The 13658-nt window shown below is 35.9% G+C and overlaps 3 long non-coding RNA genes across 3 annotated transcripts; 2 read left to right on the top strand and 1 right to left on the bottom strand.

Annotated features, from left to right (window-relative positions):
• Positions 1 to 554: 554 nt before the first annotated feature.
• On the bottom strand, positions 555 to 1898 carry LOC130466122 (uncharacterized). Its single transcript, XR_008926142.1, has 3 exons — positions 1784 to 1898; positions 981 to 1427; positions 555 to 886 (listed from the first exon to the last, which is right to left on the bottom strand). It is a non-coding gene; the product is annotated as an uncharacterized lncRNA (long non-coding RNA).
• Positions 1899 to 6147: 4249 nt separating this feature from the next.
• Positions 6148 to 8035, top strand: LOC130466121 (uncharacterized). The gene is made up of 6 exons (XR_008926141.1): positions 6148 to 6287; positions 6389 to 6498; positions 6685 to 6733; positions 6997 to 7163; positions 7603 to 7755; positions 7927 to 8035. It is a non-coding gene; the product is annotated as an uncharacterized lncRNA (long non-coding RNA).
• Positions 8036 to 9020: 985 nt separating this feature from the next.
• On the top strand, positions 9021 to 12561 carry LOC130466120 (uncharacterized). Its single transcript, XR_008926140.1, has 4 exons — positions 9021 to 9141; positions 11087 to 11184; positions 11331 to 11378; positions 11996 to 12561. It is a non-coding gene; the product is annotated as an uncharacterized lncRNA (long non-coding RNA).
• The last annotated feature ends 1097 nt before the right edge of the window (positions 12562 to 13658 follow it).

The raw sequence follows: 13658 nt of genomic DNA, 5'->3' as shown, positions 1-13658 counted from the left end.
GTGATTTCAAGGTAACAATGACCAATGCTCAAAATGAGGTAGTTCCTAAACCCATGTCTGAATTTACTAAGGAAGATTTTGAGAAATTTGAAATCAATGCAATGGCTGTGAAAATCTTGCATTGCGGCCTTGGACCTCACGAACATAACAGAGTTATGGGGTGCAAGAGCGCAAAGCAAATCTGGGATCTCCTTCAAATAACTCATGAGGGAACTAATGAGGTCAAACGTTCTAAAATTGATTTATTAATGTCTAAGTATGAACGTTTTGAAATGCAACCAAGAGAAACAATCCAGGAAATGTTTACTCGTTTCACTAACATTACTAATGAGCTAGTTTCTCTTGGAAGAATTATTCCCTCTGATGAACAGGTTAGGAAGATCCTAAGGAGCATGCCACAGGATGATAGAATCCAATCACTATTAACAAAGACAGCAAAGAATCCAGCTGCTTCAAACAAACAAAAAACAAAAACTATTGTAACCCATCTGCTTCAAATGCCAGGGGTGGCTGGGATGTTTTCAAGGAACAACCTTTAATTCTTGTGCAGAAGACTAAAACATCGATCAAGTGAGGAAAAAACAGAGTACACAAGACATATATAAGGCATTTAACAAGATAACGCAGCTACAGTTAGAATTGCAGCATTGAAAAATGAAAACCAAACTCCAACAACAACTAATCCAGAAAACTAGCAGTAGTTGATGATCACGGTACTTAGACAAAGAGCATGAACGTTGTTTCAACTTTTAAGAGATACTGAAGAGACCCCAAGCAGGGTGAGCAAACCTAAATACACTCGAAGCCATAAACCTTAATTGTTTCCCAGGAAGACAGTAGACAGCACAGATCGAGTTTCCAAGGATGCCTTAAGAATTGCCACCCCCTGTAAATAAAAAGAAATTAGAATCATCATCATTCATAAATTACATTGAAAATTGAATGGAGGTGTAATTGTCTAAGTTGAGTGATCTGAGTACCTCATTAAAACCAAGTTGAACCTCTTTCTCCATGAGGGAAGAGATATCTTTGACATGGAACTTGTTCAGAAGAGTAATAGCAGAAATGGTAGACATTTTGTACTAGGGTCCTTAGATACATAGCTAGTACATCGATAACACCTGTAGAATGTTGGGGCATCATTTAACGACAACAAAGGAACACTGACAGCAGATTTTGGTTTCAACACCGAGTCTCTGTTAACATCTGCTTGCAAGTAGTCACCAATACCATTGAGAGACTCAATGCTTTTTGTCCTTGACTTTGACGAGTTTCACAACAGTTCCAAGCGGCAATTCCATAATGTGGAAAAGGAAATCCACAAAGTCTTTGCTAGCCTCAGCAAACAAAACCTTCTTTCCCTCTGTGTCTACTAACAGCTTCAAACTCACCTTTGTCTCTTTAATCTCTTTTTCCATGATAGCAAGCTACACGCCACATATGCACTAAAAATCAGTACTAAAATACATACGAAGTATATGGTATATGAATGTCATACGTAATTCCTTCGTACAAGCAGTCAATCATAATCCTATACTATCCTGTCATACTCGTTAGTAATTAGTAAAAGTAATTTACTGGGTTAGATGACATTCCAGAGTCCAGACATACAACTATACAAGTAACAATAGCAAATCAAGGATCGTCAGAGAAGAAACACGGTAGAAAAAGTCCGAATTCTCAAACTCGGTTCCCTCCAAATATTTATTGAGAATTTCAAATACTAGTCTTGTTAGATTTATTGATCTAGCAAGCGTTTTATACATATTAAAATTTGACTTACAAATTTATAGCGTCATTATATTGAAACTGATTCCGGCGAAAAGAGGACCAACCAAGCCCGAAGAGTTCTGCCGTCAAGAATTGTACGTAATGTGGTACAAAACCCTAGATGAATGTTTCCCTTTAAAATTAAAATTAAAATTAAATTTATACCCAGGACAAATTTTCGTTAAATACTAAATTGGCAGGAATTTTGCTGAGTAGTGACTAGTGAGCGGCTGAGCGCTCGGGCTAGGCGAATTGCTCCCCTTGAAGGCCCTTGAGGCCTTGATTACGGGTCAATGCAAATGCAAATGCAAGCCCAATTGTCGCCTCAATTGAGACCATGTAAATACGAGTATGGTTGTCAAAAACTGACCCCATCTGACTTACCTTCGATCAAAACCGAAGTGATCATAGAAAATCTTACATCTATCTTAATCCTAACACTTTAAAAAGCACAAACTTCACATTACTATTGCAGCAATAGTGTGATGCCCATTTTACCCTCACCCATCTCTATTTACTACTCCTTTGCCATTACACCAAGATCGTGACACGTTGCAGCATCCACCGCCCTTCTTTTTCTTCTTCTCTCTCTTCCGTCTTCAGCTCTTGGTTGCTTCCCTTCCTCATTTCTTTGGGGGTTGCCTTCTCTCTTCCGCCCTTTCGGTCCTTCCATGTCTGATCTTCCTTTCATTTTTCCGGAAAATCTAGGGTTTCTTCCAATGATTTTCAGTTCCTCGCCGAAGGCAGAGAAGGGAAGGGAATGGAAGCGCAGAGTTTTCGGGAATTCTTGACGGCCGAGAGAGTGAAAGTGGTGATGATGCTGGCGTTAGCTCTTGCTCTCTGTATTGCTGATCGTGTTGTTATGCCTGTCTCCATTGTCCATCTTTCTCAATCGCATGGTTGGAGCCGAGCATTTGCTGGTGTTGTTCAGGTCTATGTTCTTTGATTGCTCGAATATTATTCTTGGCATTTTAAGCTTTCAGAATTCATTTTGAGCTATTTAAACTTTTAACAATTCTCCAGGTTTCGATTGATTGATTAATTCTTTTGCAAGTAGTGTAACATACATGAATTAATAGTTACTTGAAATTGCTTTCACTGGTGACATAATTGAACATTGTTTATGAAGTTTTATGCGTTGAATGAACCTTCTTTATCAAACTTTGTCCAGTTACTAAGCATTTAGCAGTTCCCGGATTTGTGTTTGAATTCGTCATAGTTTGAATTTGTTTGTTGCTTATTTGGTTATTAGTAGGGGGTTCTAGCTCCCAATGATACCACTTTAATGGAAAAGAATTTAAAGTTCAGTTAGGGATTGAGAACTTCAGGATTCAACTGCAAAATTATGGAGACTTGGACTGATATAGCAATTCTTTATCAAAGAAATTGAGTAATTTTCTATGTAGGAGAATGGATATATGGTAGAATGCCCTTTGTCCCTTACATCACTCTTATCGTTCATTGTCTTCTCACAATAAAATAAAATTTGCTTATGTGCCTGAATATATAATTTCGTGGGCCAATCAGTGATAATGACGAGGCTTGTGTCTTGCTAGAATTTTTTACGACTTGTTAACCGATGTGGAGTTTTTCCTGACTATATGTTTAATTGGGGATATATGTCCTCCTCTCTTTTTTCTTATTGACTTTAATGTCGTATGTATAAAGTTGCAGAATGTTGTTAGGTTAATCAATTTGGTATTGGATCTAACTGAGTAATTGTTTTATGTGGAGATGTTAGTTGGGTGAGTTTTGATTTTGAACTGAATTTTAACTAAAATTTTATGTCTTTTCTCTTAAAAAATTGATATAGGGTACAAACAGAGTCTACAATACAACGATTCTCGAGCACAAGAAGTCGTTGAATCGGTTGGTCGTTGATGAAGCCACCAATGATGACAAATTGACAATGCAATTGCAATTGTTGCTATGCTCCTGGTGCAACAGAAACGTTTCATAAACTACTTTTCTAATCAAGGTATAACTTTTATCATTGTTGTGTTTTTATTTAGTTATGTTGTTACAATTTCTGTTGTTTCTATTCTTACATTTTCTATTTGAGGTTCCAAGTTTGTTACGGTTATAGGAATTTATGTCTATTGAAGAACATCATCTGTAATCAAGTCCGAAGACAGTGGCCTTCCATCAACATCCCAAGGGAGTCTTCATATGCATCCAGCCAAATGCATTCAGAGGAGATCGCACATGAAGTTACTCTCCGGAATGTTCCGTTCCCAGGAACAAGAAAAAATACAGGCCACAAAGGTTCAAAGAGAAGATCCTGATCCAATTTGTTCAAAGAAGTTATGTAATTTTGAAAATGAAGCTGAAGGTCAGAGTGAATTTGATGATGAAGCTGGCATTGCAACAGAGCTGGACTCTTCTAATAGACAGGAAAGTTCTTGCATGAGCTCTGTCCTGGATGAAGTGTCGATTGGTGCAAGTAGTTTTCAACAACTATAAAATGTCATGGTGAAGGTATAAAGGCTAACTAAAGCACGTGCACTTTCAGTTGATACCTACTTGAACGTATGTATATCATTCTGTAGTATTGTAGGTTTGTTTTCAGTCACTGAACTTGAGAATCTGAAATTTGCACCTTTTTTCTTGAGGGGAGGGGTTGGGTAGGTGGGAGGGGTCATAATATTGTTATCCTTATGGTCCTGTTTAAGCACGCCAGATAGGCAAATATTTGGTCTGATTCTAATTAGTTGAATGTGGATCTAGAAATGCTAATACACTAATCCTCTGCTTATCCGTGTCTTAACACCCGACTAAAAAACGCTATACACTATTTAAAGAGCTATGTTTTGATCTTGAAGTTTTTTATGCAAGATCAGTGTAGAATAATTTTTAAGATCAGCTGCATACTTTTAAGATGAGTTGAAGTTCGCATGTGCTCCAAATGATTTCTCGTAATACCACTCTGCATATTCTGAAACTGATTGACCTTCGCATGTTTTCCAGCTAGATGTAAGGACGAAATTGTGCATAAGAGACAGTCTTTGTCGGCCGGCCAGGAGTGCACAGCGGAGGCATAAGTGTGACGAAATCCCTAATGCTTGTTTTTATTGTTAGATGCTTTTAGCATTGGGTAACTTAATTAGTGAAGTGGAGTGATTGTGTTTCTCTTGGTGCTTCAGCAGTGTCCAATGCGCCAACTCCAGCTGTCATCCCGAAGCCAGTTGATGCATCATCTCAGAAGACTAGACGACCACCTCCAAAGGCTCCGTCTTCACAGCCATCCACCGTCAAATCTGACTCTAACCTCCCTTCCACGCCAGCGAAGGGTATGCCATTCCGTGTCTTTGCTTCCATCTTCTTTCTCTCTCTTATTTCACTCTCTGCTACAGTTATATCACCCAACAATAACTAAATCTGGCGGTTGATATCCTTAATTGTGGCTATGATTTTCTCGATTTTCTTCTTTCAAGATTAGATCTCTTTTGATTTTGAAAACTTCTTTAATTGATTACCTCTCCTTATTTGTTTATGGGTTCTAATTCCTGATTTAATTTGTGTGTTGTTGATAGTATTGGTTGGAAGATGCGTTTGATCGCGGTTTTCTCCGAGTCAGATTTATACTGATTTATGGTTGCTTCTGAATTTTTGCCTAGGTTATAATTTATGAATTTGATTTTGATTTTGCTTCCAATTTTTCTGGGTTTGGTTCCAATTTTATGGACCTCAATTTTCCCAGAGTTACTCGTAATTTTCTTAGCGTTATTAATACCGTCCTCACTTCTTTAGGAAAAGTTTTATCTTATATTTCAAGACAGCAAAAGGCAGGATGGAGAGTGGGGACAATTGACATTGTAACTTACCTTCAGGTATATATTTCAATTGTTTCCCGTGCTCACTATAAACAAGAAGAGACCATTTTGGAAGATAGATTTCTAGGTTTGACCTCGATTTCCTCTGTTTAGGATTCATAATTTATTGTTGTGGACAATTTTTTTTTTGGAAAAGTAGGATAAGAGAATCCTTTCCTTTTGAACCCATATCAACTCTGAAATAGATCAACAGAGAAGGAAGTGTTCACATTTTGAAATGATAAATTGAAATATAGACCCCAATTGGTTTAGATATCGATGATTAATTTATTGATTGAAATAGTAATTAGTATTTTATATTATCAGAAGCTAACTTTCATTCTTTTGTATGTGCAGGTTAAGAAAGCACTTAGAGGCATCAAAGCGGAGGTTACTCACACAGGAAATGTACGGAGGAAATACTGAGTATCAGGATTGTCAGCACAACCTACTAGGGAGCTAATGTATTAGCCATTATTCTTTATTCTCATTATCTTCTCCTTAACACTTTCTTGCTTTGTTCCTTATAACTTATTCATATTTTCCGTTTTCTCGACAGTTTCATATTCCCTGTTGATGAGCAAATGAATATGAAGTTTGTGGTTGAGTACTTCCGGGAGGTGTATGGATTTTTCCATATAATACACCCACTTCCCTTGTCTTCAAGTAGGGAGTCAAAAGAAAGTGAATTATTTTCCCATTGAGGTATGTCGTAGATAGTTTTAGTTAAGACTTAAGAACACGTGGCTTTCAGCAGCTTATGTGAATGTTTTACTGATTCTCTGTTTTTCTATGTTCTGTTACAGGCATGATAAATAGTTGGAGGACAAAGATATACAAAGAGATTGAATGATAAGCAAATAACTTCTTTACTCAAAGTTACATGTAGGCGACCATGTGACCAGGAAGAAGATAGGTCCTCTACTTAGTTTCTTTTGTTCTGATTTACTGGTGCATTATGCCTCTAAAGAGCTTTCTCCTATTCTTCAACATGTTCTCCCCAAAAATACCTACTCTGTTGTGATGATCATGCATATTGAGTTGAATAACATGCATAAGCTATGTTCATGGCATGAGTATTTTTCTTGCTTTTTCACTGCAGACAGTTCACCATAATGGCTACAACCAAGATCCCCTTGCACAAGAGTTCGGTATAAATTTTTTTTGTGACTTGTTAACCGATGTGGAGTTTTTCTTAACTATGTGTTTAATTGAGGATATATGTCCTCTCTTTTTTTTATTGACTTTAATGCCGTATGTTTAAAGTTGCAGAATGTTGTTAGGTTAATCAATTTGGTATTGGATCTAACTGAGTAATTGTTTTATGTGGAGATGTTAGTTGGGTTATTAGGGTTTTGGTTTTGAACTGAATTTTAACTGAAATTTTGTGTCTTTTCTCTTAAATAATTGACAGAGGGTACAAACAAAGTCTACGATACAACGATTCTCGAGCACAAGAAGTCGTTGAATCGGTTGGTCGTTGATGAAGCCATCAATGATGACAAATTGACAATGCAATTGCAATTGTTGTTATGCTCCTGGTGCAACAGAAACGTTTCAGACAATACTTTTCTAATCAAGGTATAACTTTTATCACTGATGTGTTTTTATTTAGTTATATTGTTGTAATTTCTGTTGTTTTTATTGTTACATTTTCTATTTGAGGCTCCAAGTTTGTTAGGGTTATAGGAATTTATGTCTATTGAAGATGTGTTGGTTAGATTGTTTATGTAAAACTCAGCCTGTACATGCAGCCCAGTAAAAAGAAAGTTGAATTTATGAACAGCTTGAACACCCAAGAGATAAGAGGGAGTTTTACACAATGACTGCCATCCACCAAGAAATAAGAAGCATTCCATATTGTAAAGAACCAATTCAAAGACGTGATACAAAATCTAAAATAACTTCCATGGAAAAACCATAAATTTGTACCTAAAAAGTGAAGGACTAAGTTAGTTAGATATCTCAGAATTTGGGATCCTTAGTGATCTAAGCTCTAAAACTTTTGGACTTTGGTTAGGAGTTTTAGCAGCAGCGTCACTTGACCAGGATGAGGAGCTCAGCTCAACTGAAGTTATTTTCAGCTGTCTGACTGGTCTTACGGAAACTTTATGAGGTGACTCCTTGTGACTTCCTCTGCTACAGATTTTAATTCCTCAGGGTTTGCAATGAGGTGAGTTTCGTCAATGCCAAACTCAATTTAAAGTTAGGGTTTGATTTTGATTTTCCGATTTCGCTCCAAGGTAATTTTATCATCTCCTCTTTTTTAATTTTTTAATTTGGAATAATTAAAAGAAATTTGAATTGCAGTTAATTTCCTATTGTTTTTGTTGAATTGTTGCAGTGAGAGAATAGAATATCAGAGAGGAGATGAGGTATCGTGGTGGTATACTGGTATCCAGATGGCGATAAGACTTTTTGAAGCAAGTATAGTCGACAACTTTTGCTTATGCATTTGGTAATTATTCGTTTCTATTTTTAGGTTTTGATTGATATTAGATTGTTTATAATGTAGTTGATGACTTGTGAATTAAATGTTGCTCATTTTGATGTTGATTACTGTGATCGTCGCAATCGGTCGATGTCGTGATTATATTGGTAATGACAGCGTCACTATGATTACCCCAAACCTTGTCCCAACCTAAAACGAGAGTCAAAAGAGCCTAAAATTTCCTGAATTTCCCCTTATTGAACTGAATTGTTAATAATAGTTGAAGAAAGAAAGCATCCCTTAAGATTATAAACTTTTGGGATAAAGGGAATAATTTTTGTTTTTGACTACAATTTGCAGTCTCGACGTCTCCTAAACTGGTTACAATTATGTTTACGGATGTTAATGTTTGTCTTGACTCCCTTTTCTTTTTTGAGTAGGTCCTGGTGTTTTTACACCATATCGGTGAGCGAGTTTGTTTAAATTGACTTTCAAAAGGGAGGCACCACTACTTGCAGGAGATCTGAGGTTTCTAATAAATCCTTCCATTTAACTCAGGTGCATTGGAACCATGTCGATGAAAATAGTACGTTTTTCACTTTCCTGATTGGAGTCAGGAATTCTTGATTGTCTTATCAAGGATTATATTTTTCTCTATGCAGGAGTCTGCCAGGAAAAAGCATGGTTTGATTCAGTGATCATACTAGAATCAGTTTTTCTTCGCAGATGCCTACATATGCTCCTGCAATGTTCCTGGGTGATAGCGATGGTGAAGGCATAAGTCTGGTGCTGTATTTCAAGCTATCTGACAAAATCGACCAAGAAATTCCATCAGACTTCATAGACAGCATCAAGGTACTTTGTTTCTGTTGTTTTTTGACCTACTTTTTCCTTAAAACACTCACACTTACTGCAGTTTATCCTAAAGAAAAGCATTTCCTAATGCAGATGCTGGTAGACAATGAATCTGAGAAGCTTAAATCAGTGGTTCCTTGCATAGAAAGACTTAAAATCTTGTCGGGGGTGGTAAATCCAGAGGATCTTCAGTTGAGTTCTACTGACAAGAGACTTCTTAATGCTTACAAGGACAAACCAGTTCTGTCACGCCCTCAGCATGATTTTTTCAAGGTTTGACACCATTATCTCAAATCATTCTTTGAGGTTTATATACTCTTAACAATTCAGGAAGCAATTTGCATAAATATATTAGAATGAGTCTTAGAAACCTTAAATGTGCCACATAAAACATGTAAAGGGTTTAAAATGATTAGTTAGTTTCCTTAACTCAAAGTTGGGCGAGAAAATGCCATTTTAGGCAAAATATGACCTATAACGATAAAATAAGCCTTAAATGTGAATAAATACATTTGAATATGTCTTAGAAAGTTAACACTAGGCTTATAAAACATGTAATAAGTTTAAAATCATCCCCTAGGTCATTTAGTTAAAAATTGGGAGCGAAAATGCCTTAGTTTAGCCTAAATATGACCTATATCGACCAAATGAGCCTAAAATGTGCATAAATACATTAGAATGAGTCTTAGAAACCTTGAATGTGACACATAAAACATGTAAACGGTTTAAAATGATAAGTTTGGTTCCTTAGCTCAAAGTTGGGCCAGAAAATATCATTTTAGGCAAAATATGACCTATAACGACCCAATAAGCATTAAATGTGAATAAATACATTTGAATATGTCTTAGAAAGTTAACACTAGGCTTATAAAACATGTAATAAGTTTAAAATCATCCCCTAGGCCATTTAGTTAAAAAATGGGAGCGAAAACGCCTTAGTTTAGCCTAAATATGACCTATATCGACCAAATGAGCCTAAAATGTGCATAAATACATTAGCATGAGTCTTAGAAACCTTGAATGTGACGCATAAAACATGTGAACGGTTTAAAATGATAAGGTTGGTTCCTTAGCTCAAAGTTGGGCGAGAAAATGCCATTTTAGGCAAAATAGGACCTATAACGACCCAATAAGCATTAAATGTGAATAAATACATTTGAATATGTCTTAGAAAGTTAACACTAGGCTTATAAAACATGTAATAAGTTTAAAATCATCCTCTAGGTAATTTAGTTAAAAATTGGGAGCGAAAATGCCTTAGTTTAGCCTAAATATGACCTATATCGACCAAATGAGCCTAAAATGTGCATAAATACATTAGAATGAGTCTTAGAAACCTTGAATGTGACACATAAAACATGTAAACGGTTTAAAATGATAAGTTTGGTTCCTTAGCTCAAAGTTGGGCCAGAAAATATCATTTTAGGCAAATATGACCTATAACGACCCAATAAGCATTAAATGTGAATAAATACATTTGAATATGTCTTAGAAAGTTAACACTAGGCTTATAAAACATGTAATAAGTTTAACATCATCCCCTAGGTCATTTAGTTAAAAAATGGGAGCGAAAACGCCTTAGTTTAGCCTAAATATGACCTATATCGACCAAATGAGCCTAAAATGTGCATAAATACATCAGCATGAGTCTTAGAAACCTTGAATGTGACGCATAAAACATGTGAACGGTTTAAAATGATAAGTTTGGTTCCTTAGCTCAAAGTTGGGCGAGAAAATGCCATTTTAGGCAAAATAGGACCTATAACGACCCAATAAGCATTAAATGTGAATAAATAAATTTGAATATGTCTTAGAAAGTTAACACTAGGCTTATGGTATCTTGCGCTTAGTGCCCTAAACATTCTTTCAAATGCCCCTCACCCCGACAAAGTTGATGAGATAGACTAAAATACATATGCTCCCCTGGCTCTTAGCTGTAAATTTTTGCATTACTGGTTGCATGTTTGTTGCAGGTTATCCAACTAAAATAAAATCGTTGTCTCATCTTGTAATTTACAGTTGTTTGTTCTAAAACTCGGTTATCTTAATATTGGACTCATTGTTTTTATGTATAATCCAACTGAAATAAAATGGTTGCCTCATCTTGTAATTTAAAGTTGGTAATTCTGACGCAATTATCTTTTTGCATGTTTTTGGGTCCAAAGTATAGCTATTTCATCTTCTTATTATCCTGACAATTCCTTTTTTCGAGTTGCAGTCCTTGGAAACTTTGGTCTCGGCTCAAACAGATTCATTTCTTATCGTTATTCCTCAAATCATACAGTGTCTGAATATCACGTGTACGAGTTCTTTAGGGTACGTCATGAGGTGTCAAATGTTTTCTTTGTTTCTTGCTACTTATGTGTTAAAATATTGCAAATAGTATTGATGTCATGTACGTAAATGTCCTGCCTTTTGTCAATCTTCTTGCTTAACGTATTCTTGTTTCTATTGATAATTAGGTTCAAAATCACAATGCTTTTGTGCTTTTCGGTGGTCTAAATATAGGGGTAAGCTTCCTCAAAGTTAAAATCCAAAGTTTTAGTTGAAAGAAAAGCCTAAATCATGATCAGTTTTTGATATGGATCATTATTGGTCCTATCTGTTGGATAGTAGTGATTAGTTTACATCAGTTATCACATGGGTTAACCTGTCTCGGTTTGTTTTATAATCCTTTAAGCTCTGTGTAATTGTCCTTGAGAATTATTCTTATTTGATCTTTTTCTTCCAATCTGAAATATAAGTTGTTTTAGCTTATTTCGGTGAATCCAGGTTATAAGGCAATACACCTTAAAATCACAAAATTTAACCAACTTCTCAATATGGGTGAAATATTCTAAAATGACTTGAATTTTGGATCAAAGGGAAACTTGAATGTTGTTGAGAAGTATGTAACCCATTGCCACCACACGTACATTAGTACATCCAATATCCGTGCAATTCTGACCTTGTTTTCAATTAATCTGTTTTTAACATGTATGCCTTGAACTACTTAGAATGCATGTCGAGATGACTTTGGTTGCCCTCTTATCTCTTAATTTCATGGATGAATGTCTGAAATAGTTGCAGAACATACAAGTTAATAGCTTTTTCAAGGCCTGATGTATCTTTCAAATTTTTATTACAGATGTGGAACTGTTCTCGTGAGGAAGGTACAACGAGCTTTCTACGTTTTCTATGACTTCAGTAACTTCGTACCAAGTAAATATTCATAAACGCCGTGTATTAGAGACTACATGCTCTTACAAAGGTTAAAGCAACTACATACTTTTACGTTTTAATTTAACAGGTGTCTTCCGATTGAATCTTGTAGAGTTCCTGTTATCATCTTTGCATTGGGTGATATGTGAGTTTGAGCAGCTTCAAAGATCCACTTATGAGTCCTGGTAGAAATATAATAAGAGTAATTGTTTGAAAATTTGAACTCCAACACTCCTGAAGTATCATTTAAGCCGGTGAAGAAGTTGGATAAGCTTCTTTGGATGTGGATAGTTGCTGCGAGTGTAGAGTTAAGGAGGGAGTAGAATTGTACTGTAGAAAATAAGAATAGCAAGAGGAAAAGCTGAACTGTTTAGTTGTCCCTGGATTGTTTAGAGGATAATCAGGATTTATCCCTGGACTGTTTAGTTCTAAGAAGATTACATTCATATTGTTTTTTTCTATATTATACTCTCAGCTCCCCAATGACGAGTTTGCTTATTGACGATAACCATTTCTCAGTATCATTTGTATTCGTATTTATCATCAAGTCCAAGTTTGACCATTGACTATATATATTTCCATTTTCCATAATGTATTTTGAACCGATCTTTTACGTAAACTTATTTACATAACAAACTTTAATATCTCGGGGGACTGTGCGCGCTAGCGCACGGGCCAACGACTAGTATTTTAAAACAAGAGGATTTACATGCCATTTGTCACCACCTTACAATCTCTTTTATTTTTATAAATAAAACTCTTAATTAATCAATGCTTCATTGCCCTTCAACTTCTATATTAACATTATTATTTTATTTTATTTAATTTAAAAATATATATATACTGTGCATAGCACGGGCCAAAAACTAGTTCTATTTATAAAGCACAATTATCCCTCGCAAAATTTTATTTGATTATATCCGAACCGATAAATCTCGACCCATAACCTACTGATGACCCGATTTGACAACCCTATACAAAAAAAATCTATCAATATAGTTATACTTGGGTTAGTTGTGTGTGTTGTAAAGTGGATCGGATGATCCGATGGCTAGACTTAAGGGTCGTTCATTTTTATAGTGCGATACTAAGGGGTGTCAATTGTCAATCCGACCCGGTAAGCCCGATGGGATTGTCCGACCGTTTAGAATCTAAACCGTTTAGAACCCGCGAGCTAAAATCCAAATCCTATCCAAAACACTTATATTCAATCCGAATACGACCTAACTCGTTAATATTGATTTGATTAAGAGCTGAATCCGATAACAGACTGATTTGTGACAATCTGAATCCGTTTAATCTGAATCGAAACGATTCGATCCGTTTGAACCCGAATCCGTTCCAAACCGAGGAAAATCTGTTTAATCCGATCCGTTTGCAATCCGTAACCCGTTTAATCCGAACAGTTTCAACCCATGACCCGTTTAATCCGAACCCGTTTAACATGAACCGTTCACGACCCGTAATAAAATATTAATTATGTCGCACTATATATCCAGACCAATCTAACAAGATCTTACGGTCTTACCTAATAATGTTTTGACGTATTTAATAGTGATAATCTACGGCCAACATTTTCATACTATGGA

This window comes from Spinacia oleracea, chromosome 1 (genome assembly GCF_020520425.1).
Source record: "Spinacia oleracea cultivar Varoflay chromosome 1, BTI_SOV_V1, whole genome shotgun sequence".
In the NCBI taxonomy this organism is placed as follows: domain Eukaryota; kingdom Viridiplantae; phylum Streptophyta; class Magnoliopsida; order Caryophyllales; family Amaranthaceae; genus Spinacia; species Spinacia oleracea.
This window is presented reverse-complemented; position numbering and strand designations above follow the sequence as displayed.